Source organism: Capsicum annuum, chromosome 7 (assembly GCF_002878395.1).
Source record: "Capsicum annuum cultivar UCD-10X-F1 chromosome 7, UCD10Xv1.1, whole genome shotgun sequence".
Taxonomy (NCBI): domain Eukaryota; kingdom Viridiplantae; phylum Streptophyta; class Magnoliopsida; order Solanales; family Solanaceae; genus Capsicum; species Capsicum annuum.
In genome coordinates this window covers 11,535,903-11,552,330 of record NC_061117.1, presented here as the reverse complement: position 1 = coordinate 11,552,330, position 16,428 = coordinate 11,535,903, and the positions used below count along the sequence as shown (strand labels likewise).

Here is a 16,428-nt window from a genome sequence, read left to right as displayed (position 1 = left end):
CAAACTACACCACTCTCGGACCTTGATCTCATCCCCAAAATTGTGGGTTGTAGCGCACCAATTTTGCCCGAAAATGCCCCGTACGTGCTGTTTCACCCGTTTATCCACCCAAATAGCCACGAATATTAAATTAGACAACACTGGGATGATCCCTAACCTCTCTGGCACGCCTGGACCTTGGGCCCATCCTCGAAACCGCAACTATAGCACACTAGTTTTGCCTTAAAATGCCCAGTTCGGGCAGTTTCACCTATTTGTCCACCCAAATAGCCACGAATATTGAAAGAGACCACAATGGGATGACGCCCAACCTTACTTTCATGTCCCGATTAATTTTAAGCCCATAGCACGGCTGAACCCCAGGCCCATCCCCAAAACCATAGACTATTGCACACCGATTTTGCTCAAAACTACCTCGTTTGTGCTGTTTCGCCCGTTTGTACACCTAAAGGACCACAAATATTGAATTAGACCATACTGGGATGATTCTCAATCTTTCTGGAATGCCCAGGTCAATTTTTAGCCTACAACACATCGGACCCGGGCCTACCTCTAAAATTGTGGGATAAAATACATCGATTTATCCCAAAATGGCTTATTTGCGCTGTTGTGATCGTTTGTCCACCCAAATAGCCACTAATATTAAAATGGAGCACACTGGGATGATCCCAACCTCCCTAGCATGCTTTGATCGATTTTTAGACCACAACACGCTTAGACCCCAGGCCCGTCCATTTTAGAAATAGAAACAAGTACAAAGGACCAATAGACCACTTTGCCTAAATAGTACATTGAAAATAATATAACTATTTAGTAGTATAAGGAAGGAAAAAATTGAAAGAACTTTGTGAATATCTAGAACACCACTTATTTAGAACTAAATGAAAAAATGCTAAATAACTGTTTACTCTATTTAGGAACTGAGAAATATATATGATTTTCCCCTAAAATACATCTACGATCAAGCTTAATTTTCATGTTGGCACTTCTATTATCCTACGTGGCACATATGTGGTATCTATTTCGTAATGCAAGAATGCCTGTATAACTTAAATGATTGCACTTTGTCCTAGAAACAGTGAAGTACTATAGTAAAAGATCTATGTTCTTCAAAAGGTAAAGAAATAATGCTCGATTTCACCCTTGAACCATACCTAAAACGGCTGAGACAGACCTCAACTTAAAGAGGGTCCTATTAGCCCCCCCCCCTCCCAAACTAATTAAAAGTGTAATTTTGACACCCTTAGTGCCTACATGGCACATAGGTGGCACAACACACTGAAGGGTCCACCTAGGAACATGTGTGCATGTATGTACCAAACTTTGCCGCAGCACAAACTAAAGTTGTATCCTCATTGTTTATTTCTTGATCAAATAAAAAATGAGTACTCATCCCTCTTACCATAATCCTTCTTCACCCTATTAATTATTATTATGGCAATCATCAACAACAACAACCAGGCTATAATCAGTGGATTTAAATGTTGAGTTCACCAAAAAAAACTCTATTTATACTTTGCTGTAGCACAAACTAAAGTTGTATCCTCATTGTTTATTTCTTGATCAAAGAAAAAATAAGTACTTATCCCTCTTACCATAATCATTATTCACCCTATTATTATTATTATTATTATTATTATTATTATTATTATTATTATGGAAACCAGGCTATAATCAGCATAACGCGAATGATTCATCATTTTGGGGTAGTGGTGATTTTTGTACAGCAGCTAATCATGACTACTTTGTTAGACCTTTTTGGGATCCATATTATAAAATCTTTATTTTTCAACCTCCTCTATCGTCCTACTATTCAGTGAATATAGTCTTACCGTCACTTATTTATAGTTCATACGTCCTAATTTGGACCTATCCTATGCCATATTATGAACAGTTGATCCAGACTAGTGGAAATAACATAATATTAGCCACATAACTAGTCAGTTGACCGATCAGGAAATAAATCCAATGTTGATTTAGACTCTCAGGATAATGATATATATGATCATGAGGAGAGTCAAGAGCGAGATTCATACTCTGATTCTAATTCTCTATATGAAAATGTATTAGATCTTTTGGATGATGACATGTATGATCATGAAGAGGAAGGTGAGGATAATGACGACGTGTTGAAGTATTTGAAAATAAGAACTCATCATGCTTCTGCTAAAGATGGAATCGATCCCCAAGTAGTGGTTGATGATTTAGAATCATCAGAAATCTGTGTTATATGCCATTCTGAAAAGAAACACAAAAAGAGCATAGGGACATTGCAGTGCAGACATGGGTATCATACAGATTGCATAAAATAGTGGCTATTGGAGAATAAAGATTGCCCAATGTGCAGAGCTTCAATTTTTCCTTCACAAAAAAAAAGGCACTTGATGTGAAGATTATTTTATTCTGAGTTTAGTTAGTTAGAGAATTGTTTTTCTTTAACCTTTTATATGGTCAAAACAATCCAATATCATATTAAGTGGTTATGTGGGTGTTGTGGAGGCCAACCCAATATAGATACCATGGTCACACAAGTAGTTATTGGGCTGGAAAGACCTATTGGCTGAGAACAAACGTCTATTATTTAGAGATGACGTGTATTATGGTCATGCTTAGGAAAAGTCCGTATTTCTCATCTTGCTTTCTCTAAGTATAGTTCCTCATCAATCATCTCCTTCTTCAATCTATCCTAGTTGTTACTTTCAATATATTTGTATTTTCTTTTCACTTTTGCTTGTTGCTTTTACTTTTTGGAATTGTAATTGAATTTTTTTCTTATTAATATAGTGGAGAAATTGGTCATGGTTACTATTTGAGTTAGTTATAGTATGGTGTCCATGTTGATAAATAGCCCGCCTTTCATGAGCAATAGGTTTATGTAAATTGTGATTATGCTTAGGTAAACTCTGTATCTCTCATCTCCATTCTCTGAGTCTGTTTTTTGTACCTTCTTCTATGTTACAGTTATTCTATAATTATTTAATTTCACTTTTGTATTTCGGTTATTAATTCAACAATCGTTCTTCTTTTATTATTGTGAATATTTGCATTTTGGGGTTGTTATATTCTATAGGATATAACTACTGTCTAAAAGGCTTCTTAAGTCCCTGCTTCACTATCCTGGAAATGGTTTGCATGACATAGAAAGTCCAATGAAGGGAATGAAAATTGCGTTAACTTCCCGTGTCTCACATCGCATTCTATAGCTGCTCGATCTAAAACTCGAGCATGCTCGTTGCCTTGTGCCATCCCATTCAATGATAGCTCCAGAAATAGAGGGAGAATTCTAGAATGAGTTCTCTAGTTTATCACCCTGAGTCATTTCCCGATGAACCTCGATCAACCAGAAATTCTCTACCTATTTTGTGTCAAAATGTGCATAAATGATCTTACCATGACTAAAGGATCCAAGCATTCACAAGGAAGTGACATACCTAGCTCGAAACAATAAACATCATCCTTGAGTGCAAGGGTTCAGTTTCGTTAGGTCTGGCTATGCTACCTGCTTTGCTATATAATCAGGAAAATAGATTCTGGTCAGGCCTTACAGTAAACATCAGCTTTGAAACAGGAAATATAGAAATTTTTGTTATTTTCAATATTTTTGGGTACAACAATCTGTATATATATATGCAACAACAACTTCAACATAAGTTCAAGTCTAAGACAAGAACACTTATGAGGTTCCTTAACATCCTCAACACAAGATTATTAATAATCTATCCAAGAGGTATGTTATATTTCAGAAATGAGATGAAACAGAAATATAAAGCCAAGTCCACCAACTTCACGGAGTGTCCTTAAAGAATAATTCCCCTCACTGTACCCATGGTTGTGGAATTTTTCTCCTAGGATAAAATGGCTTTCAATCCGAATAATAGCAGTACCTCAAATTATTGGATTTGTCGAACCCACTCAACAGCTTAATGATCACATAGATATTTGTATAAAACAAGAGTGTTTTTATGTCAAAATCATGTTTATACCTGAGGAATATATTAGGTATTTGTAGCCGTTAATGTGTCCTTTCAGAAAGGATGCATTGGCTCAGCAGAAAAGCACCTATTCAGTAGCAGTCACGTCCCTGTATTCAGTCTGTGCTGGACCTGCGCCTGATCTACGGCTGTAGGTGACATTTTGCAATTTCCAGTAGCTTCAACGCTACATCTGCGCCCACAGGTTGCATACCTACACTGCATCTATGCTCGCAGGTTACCTTACAACATGAAACAATGTGCCTTTTCACTCGAAGGGTCGCATCCCTTCGTGATGCGATGCGTATGCGTTTGCATGGCGTAAAACATGAGCTCGCACTTGGAGAAAAAATAATTATATCAGATTTTTGGATTAAGTTTTTCATTTGTAACATAAGTTTCAAATAAAATTTTTCTAAAAAGCTAGATCTCATCAATTGATCATTTTTCAAATCCAAATCCAAATCCAAAACTGAAGCCGAGCGAGAGACAACGACGACGGTGCAAGGAATCACCTTGTTCTTGCTTTAATATCCATGTAGAGTTAGTGTTCCTTATTAAAAACACACCAAAGTTCCCTTCTCCCACCAATGTGGGAGAATTAGTGAATTTTTCAATTTGTAGAGTACACTTTCTAATTTGGTGTCTCTCTTTCCCTACACCATTTTCCCTCTATTTTCCATTCACACATACACTATATCCTGCAAGTACCATGGGATATTTATTATAATGCAGAGCGTAGTCTTGAGTGTATTTAAGATACCCCAAAACTCTTTTCATTGTCATTCACTGAGTTTAGTTGGGATTACTCGTGTACCGACTATACTTACTAATAGCGCATGCTATGTCTGGTCGTGTACAATTCATTATATACATTAAACATCCCAATACTCTTGCGCACTCCAATTGTGAGTCCCTTTCACCTTCATTATTTTGAAGTGCAAAGCTCACATCCAATAGAGTCTTGGCAATACCAAATTCCATATACTTGAATTTGTCAAGTATCTTTTCGATATAGTGAGACTGATACAACGCCAACCCTTGTGGAGTTCTAATAATTCTTATTTCTAAGATCACATCCGTAACTCCAATGTTTTTCATATCAAACTTACTCTTGAGCATTCATTTCGTTGCATTTATGTCTGAAATATCTCTACTGATGATCAACATATCATCCACATATCATCCACATATAAACACACAATGACTTGGTGATTTGGAGTTTTTTTTAATATAAACATATTTATCACATTTATTAATCTTGAACCCGTTTGCCAACATAGTTTGGTCAAACTTTGCATACCATTGTTTAGGTGCTTGTTTTAGTCCATAAAGTGACTTAACAAGTTTACACACCTTATTTTGTTTTCCCGGAACCACAAAACCCTCAGGCTGTTCCATGTAAATTTATTCTTCCTATTCTCCATTTAGGAATGCAGTTTTCATATCCATTTGATGGATTTTAAGACCATATACTGCCGCTAAGGCAATTAATATTTGAATCGACATTATCATTGTTACTGGAGAGTATGTATCAAAGTAATCAAGACCTTCTTTTTGTTTGAAGGCTCTTACTACAAGTCTCGCCTTGTATTTGTCAATAGTACCATACGCTTTTATTTTTCTTTTGAAAATTCATTTAGAACCTAAAGGTTTATTTTCTAGAGGAAGATCAACCAACTCCCACGTATAGTTGCTTAAGATTGAATCAATCGAACTATCGGCTGCCTCTTTCCAAAAGGATAAGTTCGAAGACACCATCGCTTCCTTTAATGTTTGAGGCTTATTTTCTAAGAGAAATGTTTCAAAATTTGATCCAAACGAAGTTGGTGTTCTTTGACGTGTACTACATTTTGGATTCTCATCATTATGTACATTCTCACTTGGTTCATCTCAAGGTCGTTTAGACCTTCCACTAGACTGTTCACGTCTTGTTTTATACAGATAAATATTTTTAAAGAATTCAGTGTTATCTGATTCAATTACCGTATTTTCATTAATATCCAAATGTTCAAATTTATGAATAAAAAACCGACATGCTTTACTACTTTTAGCATATCTTATGAACACGTAGTCCACCGTCTTAGGTCATATCTTAACCCTTTTAGGCATAGGAACTTGAAACTTTGCTAGACACCACCACACTTTGAAATATTTCAAGTTGGGTTTCCTTTATTTCCACTTTTCATAAGAAATTGATTGTGTCTTACTATGGGAAACTCTATTGAGTATTCTGTTGGCTGTAAGGATAGCCTCCCCCCATAAGCTTTGCGGTAAACTTGAACTTATAAGTAAGGCATTCATCATTTCCTTCAAAGTTTATTTTTCCTTTCCATAATTCTATTAGATTGAGGTAAATATGGGACCGTTGTTTGATGGACAATTCCATTCTCTACACATATTTTGGCAGAGGGAGATTCATATTCTCCGCCTCTATCATTTCTTATAGTTTTAATATTTTTCTTTAACTGATTTTCAACTTCATTTTGTATTGCCTAAACGCATCTATTTCTCCATCCTTACTATTCAGAAAGTAGACATAACGATATCTAGGGCAATCATCAGTCAAAGTTATGAAATAATTTTTCCCACTACGTGATGGTGTTGACTTCATATCATAAATATTAGTGTGGGTTAAGTCTAAGGGATTGGAATTCCTTTCAACGGACTTATACGAATGCTTAGCGTACTTTGATTCCACACAAGTTTGATACTTTGATTTATTGCACTCAAAGTTTGGCAAAACTTCTAAGTTAAACAGTTTTCGTAATGTTTTGTTATTAACAAGGCCTAATCGTTCATGCCACAAATCGTAAGAATCAAGTAAGTAAGAATAATTTGAACTTTTATTGATTTCAACATTCATTACATTCGTTTTGAATAGGCCCTCATTGAGGTAGCCTTTTCCTACCTACACTTCTCCTTTACTAAGTATAATTTTTCTGAAAATAAATACATATTTGAATCCATTTTTGTCTGGAAGTGAAACAGAAATCAAGTTCTTCCGTAACTCCAGAACATACAAGACATTGTTAAGTGTCAACACTTTGCCGGAAGTCATCTTCAAGCACATTTTTCCTGTTCCTTCTAGTTTTGCAGTAGCGGAGTTTTCCGTGTAGATCTTTTCTTCGGCTTAAGCTGGAACGAATGTTGAAAACAACTCCTTATTAGCACAAACATGGAGTGTGGCACCAGAATCCATCCACCATTCACGAGGCTTTTCCACTAAGTTGCATTTAGAAAGCATAGCACACAAATCATCCATTTCTTTTTTAGACTCAAACATATTTTCTGGGTCCTTCTTCTTCTCTTTCTTTGGGGCACGAAAATCCGTAGACTTGTGGCCAATCTTGCCACAGTTGATGCACTTTCCCTTGAATTTCTTCTTGGGTTGATTGCTTTTATTTCCATCTTTCTTTGGCTTTTTAGTATTGTTTTGGCCATCTTCTACAATGTTTGCTCCGTTCATTGCAGATTTGCCTCTTGACCTTCTTTCCATAGCCTTATTATCTTCTTCAATGCGCATTCGTACAATCAAATCTTCAGTGGATATCTCCTTACGTTTGTGTTTCAAATAGTTCTGAAGTCCTTCTGCATAGGTGGTAGCTTCTGTATTATTGCTACTACTTGAAACTCTTCATTCACAATCAAGCCTACAACAAAGGTTATGTGAATACTGAGAATATGTTTAAACTTTTCAACAAAGGTATTTGTTAAAATCATACCTTTCGCAAGGAGATCATGGATGATCACTTGCAGTTCTTGCACTTGGGAAACAACAGACTTGTTGACTATCATTTTATGCTCCAGGAATCTTGCAACGAAGAACTTTTCAATTCCGACATTCCCTGTCTTGTACTTCCGTTCTAGCGCTCCCATAACTCTTTTTCTATCTTTGTTCCACTATACACATTGTAAAGGTAATCTTAAAGACTACTCAAGATATAATTCCTGCAAATGAAATCTGAGTGTTTCTAAGCCTCTACAATCATGAAGCGCTCTTGTTCAGAAGTTCCCTTGGTACCTCCAGAGTTTCCTCAAAATGAACCTTTGAAGACAAAGAGTTGTGAGGTAGAAAAATATTTTCTGCTTCCATCTCTTGAAGTCAATACCCGTGAACTTTTCGAGTTTCTCCGCCAGTTACATAGCTTGCAGAACATTAGTACGACACGTTGTGGCAATACTAGTTGCCGCCATAGTCGTTCCAGCATCATGCACTTGACTATCAGTCAGCATTTTCCTGTCACCACAAGACAATACCTTTAGTATATCGAAATACTTATTAAAAAGTTGTAGCAACTTTAAACATCTCTTGTTTCTAGTTTAACGATGAAGTTCTTATGACTTCCAATCGTCAACTGAGTGATCTTTAACTTGTGATGAAGATTTTATGTCTTCAAATCAGTAGTTAAGTTCAAATGAAGTAGAAAGCTTAAAGCTTTAATCTCCAGAAAACAAGCAATACTGATTCCAAAATTTATTCCTTAAGATTGTTATTTTCAATGTTTTCGGGTATAAGAATCTGTATATATACAACAACAAATTTAACACAAGTTCAAGTCTAAGACTAGAACACTTATGAAGTTTGTTAACACCTTCAACACAAGATTAAAAGTAATCTATCCAAGAAGTGTGTTATTTTTTCATAAATGAGATGAAATAGAAATGTAAAGCCAAGTCCCTTGACTTCACGGAGTGTCCTTAAGGAATAATTCCCCTCACTATACCCGAGGTTGTGGAATCTTCCTCCCAGGATAAAATGACTTTCAATTCGAATAATAGCGGTACCTCAAATTGTTGGATTCGTTAAACTCACTCAACAACTTAATGGTCACACAGAGTTTTTGTATAGAAGAAGACTGTTTTTGCTGTCAAAAATCATGTCTATACCTAAGGAATATATCAGGTATTTATAGCCTTTAATGTGTCCTTTTATAAAGGATGCAAGGGTTAAGCAGAAAGGCACCTATTCAGTAGCAGTCAAGTCCCTGCGTCCAGTCTGTGCTGGACCTGCGCCTGATCTGCGGTCCCAGGTGACATTTCACAAATTCCAGTAGCTTTTGTGCTATATCTGCGCCCACAGGTCGTATACCTGCTTTACATCTGCGGTCGCAGGTCACCCTACAACGTGAAATAGTGTGCCTTTTACCTCGAAGAGTTGCATCCCTTCGAGATGCGTTGCGTATGCATTTGCATGGCGTCCAAAATATGCCTGCACTTGGAGAAAAACTGGATTAAAATTTCACTTGTAAAACAAGTTTCAAATAAAATTCATCTAAAAAGATGGATTTCATCAATCAATCCTAGGCCAAGGCCAAGCAACGATGATGACGGCACAAGGCATCACCTTGTTCTTGCCTCACTATCCATGTGGAGTAAGTGTTTCTTATTAAAAAAACTCCAAAGTTTCCTTCTCCCACCAATGTGGGAGAATTAGTAAGCTTTCCAATTTAAAAATACACTTTTTAATTTGGTGGCTCTCTTTCCCTCCACCATTTCCTCTTCATTTTCCATTCACACATACAGTGGGCATTTTCCATTCAGTTAGTTCCATCTCAAGGTCAATTACAGAGGCACTTTGTTTTAAAAAATCCTTAATCCTTAAATAAAAACATGGATGTGTCATTAGTAAATTTGAAATGGGCACTGTGCTTGAGTGTTTCAGTTACTGTCAATTTTATATTTGTGTAAATAATTTGCAGAAGAAATACTGAAACATTGAACTGGACGAGAGAAGCAGCTATAGCAGCAGAGAATGTTGCTTCTACTAGTTGCTCAGGCCATGGAAGGGCTTATTTATATGGCTTAGTGACTAAGAATAGAAGACCTATTTGTGAATGCAATGCATGCTTTGCTGGCCTTGATTGTTCTGTCATTATACCCAATTGCGCCGTTGATGCAGACAGGTAATGATACAGAACTTGAAATTAAGATTAGGTACGTCACTTCTAGAAAAATCACGAATTTAGTTTGACCTTCTTTTGCATTCGAAATCCATTGGAAATGTACTTTTTGCTAGAAAATATTGATTTCCAATGGATCCATTCGTTCAAAAATTCGTGCGTTTCCCATAAGTGAGTGAACAATGAATGAATCGTAATTGGCAAAAAGTGAACTAATCCAATGATACTCTTTTATAATTTGTCGCAGTTGGAATCCAATGTTTTTAGAGCCATTCTGGAAGCAAAATGCAGGGAGTAGTAGCATTATGGTGGCTGGGTGGCACAGAATGGGGTATGAATTTGAGGATGGTTTTTATTTAAAATTTACTTTTCTAGCTTTTTTAGATGAAAAGTTATGAATAATTGTCTTATAATCAATTTCTTCTAATAATTCTTTTTCAATTGACAATATACCTAATTCACTTAATCTCTCTTGAGACATTGTTGATCTCAAGTAGGATTTTATCAGTTTTAATTTTGAAAAACTTCTTTCCGCTGAGGCAACTATTATAGGAATAGTTAACATTATTCTATAGGCAATATAAGCTTTCAAAAAAGAATCACGTCTTTTTATTTGATTGAGTATATCAATTAAAGTATTGTCATCTACTTGTACTATCTCCCTTAACACTCTTACTCGAAAAATAAGTCTAAACCATCAATATCAGAATTATTATTATATTTTAAAGAACATTCAAGATTAACACAATGTTTTTTCAAATTCTCATCATCTAGTGATCTCAATTTTTTACCATTAAATAAATCCAAAAATATTTTCATAAGCTTCAAATTGTTCAAATCTATCTTGAAGAGAAACAATAGCTTGGACTACTATATATAAGAAATAATCAACTCTAAAAGATTCTTTGGGAGATTTTGTGATTTCATTATTAACATTTTCATCAAATCTTTTTTTTTTCCTATGTATTACACGTTTCGTACAAAATCAAGGTTCTATATTCATCTCAAGTACAATTTCTTTAGCAGAAATCATAGCACTTACAAATCCTTGCTCTCTATATTTAAAAATAAAATAAAAATATTAAACCCCTTAATTGATCTATAGCAACATCAATATGCATATCTTTTGATTGCAACGATTTTCTAACTGTGTTAACTGCAAATAAAATCTCATTCTAAATAGTCATACCCAATAAAAATTCAAAATTTTCAAGCTCATATGTTGCTAAGCAACTAGCTTCACTTTTAGTTTTTTGATCCTCGCTAACTTCTGCTAATTTCAGTAAATCATCTCTTATTTGTGGAGTTTGAAATCTTATGGCCTTAATACTTTCAATGCAACTTTTTCATTGTATTTGTGACAATGATTTAAGAGATAGACCAGGTACACTATCTTTTAAAACTCTTCATCACTTAGTAGAAGAAGCAAACAGTGTATATATGCGTTGTACTACTCCAAAAAATGAAATAGCTTTTGTGCCAGAATTAGCTACATCACAAAGTACTAAATTTAGATTATGACAACCACATGGAGTATAAAATGATCTAGGATTTATATCTAAAAATCATTTTTGAACTCCTTGGTGTTTTTCCTTCATATTAGACCCATTATCATATCCTTGTCCTCTTAAATTATCTATGTTAAGCCCAACATTTTTAATTTCATCTACAGTAACTTCAAAAAGACAGTTACCACGTGTATCATCCACTTTTAAAAATTCTAAAAAATACTTAGTAACTTTTATTGGAGTTGCTAAAATATTCACACTTCGCAATATTAAAGACATTTATTTTTGATGACTAGTATCCAAACTGCAATCAAGTATAATTGAAAAATACTTTGCCTCTATGGCTTTTTCAATAATTTTGTTTTTAATTTCACTCGCCAATAAATTTATTAACTCATTTTGTATATTATGTCCTAAAGTAATGATTGTGAATTTCATCATGTTTAATTCGTTGGATATGCTCTTGCATGATTGGATCAAATTCAGCAATAATTTCAATTAGACTTAAGAAAATTTCATTATTCTCTTGATAAATCTTTTCATTTTTCCCCTAAATGCTAAATTATTTTTTTGAGAGTTTTTATTACAACAATAATTCTTGATAATACATTTTTTCAATGTTCTCTATCCCTATTGATTTGATCTTGAACATCTTTATCAATTATTTTATTTTTCTTCAATCTTATTTCTAAGTCAATCCATGCACTCATATTAGTAATATGTTTGTTTGATATCTTATGAGCTTTAGGCCTAACACTAAGATTTCTCCAATATTTTACTACCTTCACTTGCTAGTTTTCTATTACTAATAGTAGAATTTGTATTAAACAACTTGCAACAAAAATAAAATACTTTGTCCAAATCTCTAGAGCTCTTTTTTGAGATTCTACAAAAGTTTCAATTCTTTTTGTTTTTTTTTAAGTTTTAAAGCACCGAATTCATATTTTCTAGTTGAGATATTTAAATTTTAATAAATAGTAAATATGTAATTTATATCTACTAATTCACACAATTAAAAAACTCAAAAAAGTCAATAAATAACAAATATTTCTACCAAATATCAATATGGGCAAGCACAATTATTTAACAGAATAATAATAATAATAAAACTAAAATAATAGAACCTGATTTAATAACGATCTGAAAACAATAACTTTAATCTTCATAAACTATCAGCAATCTTGATATTCAAAAAAAAATTGAACCAATAATAATATTATGAAAAGAAATTTCTTGAACAATTGAAGTTTTGATAGTATAAGAATTAAAATAAAAATAAAAAGTGAAGGTGAATAAAGAGGAAAGAATATGTACAATGTTTACTTGTTCCACTAAAAGGAAAATGGAAGGTCTAATTTTAATTGAGAAGATAAAAAAGGAAAGTAGTAATTAACTTTTATTCTTCTCCCATAATTTTTTTACTTATAAAAATATATTTTATCTTTTACAAGACTAGTCAAATCAATTCCTTCTTAAGTGTATTTGCCTTTTCAAAGTTGTTCCATTTATTTAAAGAAAAAAAAATGTTTCAAAAAAAAGATGACAAACTTGTGCAGTAATTGATTTGACAAGTGGGCCCTATTACTCTTTCAACTTTTAGGCAACAACATTTATAATCTATATCTATATTTATATCTATAATATATTAAAAGTATGCAGATCTGTAGAAAACTGATTTAAACTTTTTATCCTTCATTAAAAACTTTTTCTTTAGATAAAACTATCATTTCACTATTTCCTTCAATTTATTATTTAATTATTTTTATTATATTAACTAGACTCCTAAAATATATAGGACTCCTAAAATATATGAAAGAAAAATCAATTAATATTTTTTTTTACTAATCAGTAAGAAAAATACACCTAAAATATGATAGAAAAATACTCCTAAAATAGAACTCTATTAAGAAAATACTTCTATAAATATTGAGATACACGTTAAACTAGAGAAGAAATCGGTTTACTTATCTAAAATATATGATTGATGTTCATCTAACTTGATTCGTTTGCATATCTAGATTGGTGGATACTTAAATTTCGAACCCACAACTTCTTCACTGTTTTTGTCAACATAATAAAATTTAACGTATGTATGTATGTATATATATATATATATATATATATATATATATATATATATATATATATATATATATATATCTTCTTTGTTTTTATTCAAGTCATTCTTTAGGGTCAAAATTTTTGCTCAGACAAGAATTATTTTCATCAAAACTGAAGCTTTGTGATCACTGTTGTATTATATTATTGGAGTTTAAAGGTCATAGATGAATTTACAGGAGGTAGATAAATATTGATCGACTTTGAGGAATATTGTATTTATATCCCTGTTTTGAAAATTTTTTTGTATAAAGGTTAAATTTAGTTGTATTAGTTTGATATCTCTATTATCGTATTATTTTGTTATAATTTATAGGTGGTAGATGAGTGTCAGACGGCTTTGAGAAAATTTTTCTGTAAAGATTAGATTTAATTATATTATTTTGATGTCCCTATCATCATATTATTTTATTGCAGTTTACAACTGGTAGATGATTGTCGATTAGCTTTGATAATTTTTTTTGGTACATGTTAGATTTAATTAAATAAATTCTCCAAAATATGTTGAATTTAATAATTGTATTCATATTTATTATTTAAACAACTATCCACCATTGTGCATTTTCAAACAAGTTAGGCCAGCTTCTCCAGGTAATTAATTGTTCCCTTTGTATCAATTTGTTTGTCTGGTTTTGATTTGAAGTGAAAATTAAGAAAAAAAGAAAGACTTTTGATTAGTAAAATGTATCAATTTTTTTAATCTTTTGACCTTAAACATGTGTATATCATATGTAAAAAGTTAAAATTAAACAGTTGCTGAAAAATTTTAAAACATTCTTTTAAACGGACTAAAATAAAAAGTAAGACAAACAAATTGAAACGAAGGGAGTAATAACTTTCTCTTTCCCACATCTCTTCGATTGATTAATAAAGAATCTACCAAAAGTAAACTTCAGTTACTTACCAATTCTTTTACATGTTTTCGTAGCTTTTGCGTGGTTAAAGTGTGAAGCGAATGAAGATAAGGACTGCCACAATGTGCTGAGGGGAGCAAAAAATATTGGTCAAAAAGGTGCTGCATTTGGAGTTGAAAATCGTTATGTTCGGCTTAGTGTTGTGAATAGCAGAGATGATTTCGATCCATTGCAGCAACTACAGCAAGATCTACTATCTAAAGATCGTTTGGATTCAATTGGTGTGAATAGAAAATGGAGGGACATAACCCATAGATAAAAAGACACACTGTTTCGGAAAAAGGGGTGATTGTTCGGTCGAATGTGACTGTTCAAAAAAGACGTATTTCGAAATGAACAGACATGACTGTTCCAAAATGATACACCCTTCTATGAACCATTGCTTCCTTTCTGAAGGGGCATTTGATGACTATAAATACCTGAACTTTTATCCTCAGGTAGTACGAAAAATTTCTGCATTAAAAACACTCTTCTACTTCTAAAAAACTTTGTGTGATCATCTATCATTGAGTGTGTTTGAAGAATCAAAAGATTTAAGGTACCGCTATATTCTGATTGTGAGCCATTTTATCCTGGAAGGAAAAATTTTGTAACCTCAGGTACTTGAGGGAAATTAATTCCTTAAAGACATTCCATGCCATCGGAGGACTTGGTTCTATTTTCTACTTCATCTTGTCTTTTTTAAATAACATACTTTTTTTATAGTTCTTGATGAACTTGTGTTGGAGGTGTTAAAAACTTCATAGATGTTCTTGAAAATGTCTTGAACAAAAGTTGAAGTGTTTGTAGAAACATACAGATTGTGTACTACCCGAAACAACAATCTTAAGGAATTAAGTTTTGAAATCTATATTGTTTGGTTTCTAGAGATTAAAGCTTTATGCTTTCTACTCTGTTTGAACTTAACAAGTGATTTGAAGAAGTAAAAACTTCAATCCAAGTTAAAGGTCATTTCGATTAACGATTGAAAGACATAAAAACTTCATCGTTAAACTAGAAACAAGTAGTGTTTGAAGTTGTTATAAACTTATAATTAGTATTTTGAATTACTAAAGTTGACTATCTTTTTGTGAAAGGAATAGATGACTATTGATGGTCATATAACAGAAGGTGTGACAAGTATGACAGCAACGAATGTTACTACAACCAGTCGTACAACTGCTCCACCCGTTATGGCACTAGCGAAAAAGCCCAGAAAATTTTCTGAAATAGATTTTAAGCGGTGGCAACAGAAGTCTTCTATTTGACAACCTTGTGTCTTCAAAGATTATATCTGAAAGTGCTTCAGAAGTTCCCGAAGAAACTTCGGACAAGGAGCGGTTCGTTGTTATAGAGGCATGGAAACATTCTGATTTTCTATGTAGGAGTTATATCCTAAGTGGCCTCTAAGATGATTTATACAATGTTTACAGTGGAATGAAGACATCAAAAGAGTTGTGGAATGCCCTGGAAAAGAAATATAAGATTAAGGATGGTGGAATGAAGACGTTCTTTATTGTAAGATTCCTTGAGTACAAAATGATTGACAGTAAGACTATCGTATCTCAAATACAGGAATTGCAAGTCATCATCCACGATCTCCTTTCTAAAGGTATGAATTTAGTGATTACCTTATTTGAGCATGTTAAAATGTTATTAATGATCACATGAACTTTATTGTAGGTTTGGTTGTGAACGAGACATTCAAGTTTTTTCAATAATAGAGAAGTTTTCACCTTTGTGGAAGGACTTCAAGAATTACGTGAAACACAAAGAAAGGAAATGACAATCGAAGACCTCATTGTGAGGTTGCACATTGATACCAAACTCCCCAAGAACACAACACCACAAACACCAAAATCAGTCCACTAGTTCAAGAACTATGGACCCTTTTGATGACCTCTCTCGGATTCGCAAGAGTAAAACACACTAAAACAGCAACAATACTTGATGAACAAGATGCAATAACAACAATACACGTTTACAAGACAAGAACACAAACGGATTACACTAGATATAGACAAACGATTACAAG

The 16,428-nt window shown here is 33.3% G+C and overlaps 1 pseudogene; it reads left to right on the top strand.

Moving 5' to 3' along the window:
- The first annotated feature begins 9,584 nt into the window (after positions 1-9,584).
- On the top strand, positions 9,585-16,179 carry LOC124885671 (annotated as a pseudogene).
- Positions 16,180-16,428: the final 249 nt, after the last annotated feature.